This window comes from Scyliorhinus canicula, chromosome 17 (assembly GCF_902713615.1).
Source record: "Scyliorhinus canicula chromosome 17, sScyCan1.1, whole genome shotgun sequence".
NCBI lineage: Eukaryota > Metazoa > Chordata > Chondrichthyes > Carcharhiniformes > Scyliorhinidae > Scyliorhinus > Scyliorhinus canicula.
Genome location: NC_052162.1, coordinates 122,521,989 through 122,525,524, shown reverse-complemented (window position 1 = coordinate 122,525,524; position 3,536 = coordinate 122,521,989). Strand labels below are relative to the sequence as shown.

The window sequence follows — 3,536 nt, the reverse complement described above, 5'->3', positions numbered from 1 at the left end:
CCACTCTGGAAAATTTTCATCCAATCTAATTTTAGGTCTTTCAGCCAGTTCTGTCCACTTAAGCTCGGTCCGGAGCCCTCTACTATCGTCAACGGTAATCTGAGCAATTGTTTCTCATATTCCACGGGTACATGAGTCGTGCCTAGAACTTCCAGGGGTTCCCCCGTGTAGGATTTAAGTTTCATCGATGTTTTTGTTAGGGTTAGTGGCTGGAATCCATCTGTGATTTTTAAAAAATACTGCCACTCCCAGTACTGATACGGACGCCCCCGTGTCTATTTCCATTATTGTCGGCCGACCATTCACCCGGGGGGTAATCTTAATAGGTTCTGCTTTCTTCGTCGCAATATTATATAATTGTTCCCCTTCAGAGGAGGATGGGGCGTCTAGGTTGTGTACTTCCCTGCGTCCCCACCAGCTATTCCTCTTTTGCCACCTCCTTCTAGGGTTTCTGTCGCTGTTACCCCACCCTGTCTGGTGCCAGAAACGGTCCTTCTCTGTTGGGGGAGCCTCAGCCGGTACTTCCCTCTGTCTCCAGTTAGTCCTAGCAGACTTGGGGGCAGTTCTCGGGTTTTCCTTTGGCCCTCTGTTCCTCAGGCTTTTCCTGAGAACGGTTATCTGGTAGCTGGACCCATTGTGGTAGTCCCTCTCACAGGTATCTACCTCCATTGGTGCGCCCTATAGTTCCTGCGCCCCACTTGTTGCCTTTTCTAGGGACAGTGCGAGCTGTAACGCCTACCTGCAGTCTAGCTACATTTCCGCTAACAGGGCCTTCTGTATTATGAGGTCATTTATGCCACACACTAACCGGTCCCGAAGCATTTCATTTAGCGTTGGGCCGAACTCACATTTTTCCGCCAGCCTTCTCAGGAAATTCGTGACCGACTCCCTGTCTTCCCGCTTCGCTGTGTAGAATCTGTACCTACGCAAAATGAGGGGTGGTTTTGAGTCGTAGTGCTCTTTCATCATTTCCGTTAATTCTTGGAAAGAATTCGTGTCCAGCACATCGGGATAAGTCAGACTACGTATAATGTCGAAAGCTGAGGGTCCGCATGCCGACAGCAGGATAACCAGTTTCCTTTCGTCCGTCAGTATATCATTGGCCCGGAAGAAGTAACATATTCTCTCTACATATTGGGACCAGTCCTCAATAGTCGGGTCGAATGCATCTAACCTCCCAAAAAACGGCATTTTTGAAATAGCAAGGCTTTCCCTCCGAGTGCGGCAGTTGGTCTCCGCAAAGTTCTTTGTTTACCTCGTCGCCACTGTAATAATTCACAGGAGCAGGAGTCCCGTCACCACACCAATATTTATTACCAATAACTAGATACAAGAGCAGCTCCAAACAGTGCAGTTAGCAGTCCAGTCAACTTAAGACTGCTCACAAAGCCTACACAGGTGCTTATATGGACCACCTCAATGAGCTATCATTGAGGGAGCTCATACTCCAATTGGCCAACCAATAAAGCCAATTGGAGTTCATTACAATTACCATTGGTCAATTTAGTCAACAGATTAATTTAATTGGTTCCTAATTACTGACACCACCTTCTCTCATTATCTTAGACAGGAATACAATAGAACTGTTTCATACTATCCCTTTATCTGATTCTATACAATCCCTTATTCATACAGTTTCAAATGTTGAGGCTAATCAGAGCTTGAAGGTCTCTCTTGCCAGAACATTTATCCTCATTGCACATTCTTTATACACAGCAATTTAGCTTTTACATTTTTACAACTAATAAAAGTCAGTTTTTTACTGTAACTACTGATTCATGATTGATTCATTAGTTGTAATTCGATTGAGGACATACTACATTCCTCATCCCAGCACTGAGTGAATGCTGCATTATCAAAACAACCTTCTGTCAAACAAACTACTTATTACTGTACTGACTGGTGACTAATTAATATAGTAATCTAATTTTTTTTCTTTTAAAATAAATTTAGAATACCCAACTATTTTTTTCTAATTAAGGGGCAATTTAGCGTGGCCAATCCACCTAACCTGCACATCTTTGGGTTGTGGGGGTGAAACCTATGCAGACACGGGGAGAATGTGCAAACTCCACACGGACAGTGACCCGGGGTTGGAATCGAATCCGGGTCCTCGGGCTGTGAGGCAGAAGTGCTAACCACTGTGCCACCATGCCGCCCCCAGAAATGCAAACTAAATATCATCTAACTTCCCAACACCCTGTCCTTGCCCCCGGTTACTGTCTGTGTGTACTCTAAATGTATTGAAAAAAACTTCCAAACACCCTTTCACCCTGTAATCCTTGTGAAATTTTAAACCAGGTATTTGCATCATGGCTCAAAGAGCATCAGCCCACTGGAGGTAAAGTCGTGAGACCAGCCAGTCGAGCAAAAAGAAACCCTCTAACCATCCCATTGACCAAATGTCAGACAGAACAAAATGCAGCCCTGGATGTAATTGTTTTTAATTTAAAGTACCCAATTCTTTTTTTTTCCCAAATTGAGGAGCAATTTAGCATAGCCAATCCACCTACACTGCACATCTTTGGTTTGTGGAGGTGAGACCCACGCAGACATGGGGGAAATGTGCAAACTCCACACGGACAGTGACCCGGGGCCGGGATCGAACCACTGTGCCACCAGCCCTTGATGTAATTGAGAACAGAAATAATAACAGCAGAATCGACCCCATTAATCACTTGTGAACTTGTTGGTGTCTCCGCAGGGCGGATGGATCACCGAATGCCATCGTACAGTGGGAGCAGGTGAATGGTCTGTCCCCGGTGTGAACTCTCTGGTGTATCCGCAGGTTGGATGATCTACTGAATGCCTTCCCACACAAAGAGCAGGTGAATGGCTTCTCTCCTGTGTGAGCACGTTGGTGCACCCTCAGGCTGGATGATTCACTGAATCCCTTCCCACACTGACAGCAGGTGAATGGCTTCTCCCCAGTGTGAACTCGCCAGTGCATCTGCAAGTGGGATAAATTACTGAATCCTTTCCCACACTGAGAGCAGGTAAATGGTTTCTCCCCAGTGTGAACTCGCTGGTGTGTCTGCAGGTTGGATAACTGAGCGAATCCCTTCCCACACTGACAACAGGTGAATGGTCTCTCCCCAGTATGAACTCGGTGGTGTTTCCACAGGTTGGATAACTCAGTGAATCCCTTCTCACACTGAGAGCAGGTGAATGGTCTCTCCCCAGTGTGAATGCGCCGATGAATCTCCAGCTCTGATGGGAACCTGAATCCCTTCCCACAGTCCTCACATTTCCATGGTTTCTCCATGTTTTGGGTCTACTTATGTCTCTCCAGGTTGGATAATCAATTGAAGCCTCGCGCACACACAGAACACGTGTACGGTCTGTCCCTGATGTGAATGGTGTGATGGTATTTATTCAGGCTGTGTAACTGGTTAAAGCTCTTTCCACAGTCGGTGCTCTGGAACACTCTCACTCGGGTGTCTGTGTCTCGGTGATTTTCCAGACACACTGATGTTTAAAACCTCTGAAGCAAACAGACCAGGGAAACATTTCTCCTCCAAGTATCAAAGGCTGGT

At 46.2% G+C, this 3,536-nt stretch overlaps 1 pseudogene; it reads right to left on the bottom strand.

The window, feature by feature from the left end:
- Window positions 1-1,363: 1,363 nt before the first annotated feature.
- LOC119951578 lies at window positions 1,364-3,298 on the bottom strand (annotated as a pseudogene).
- Window positions 3,299-3,536: the final 238 nt, after the last annotated feature.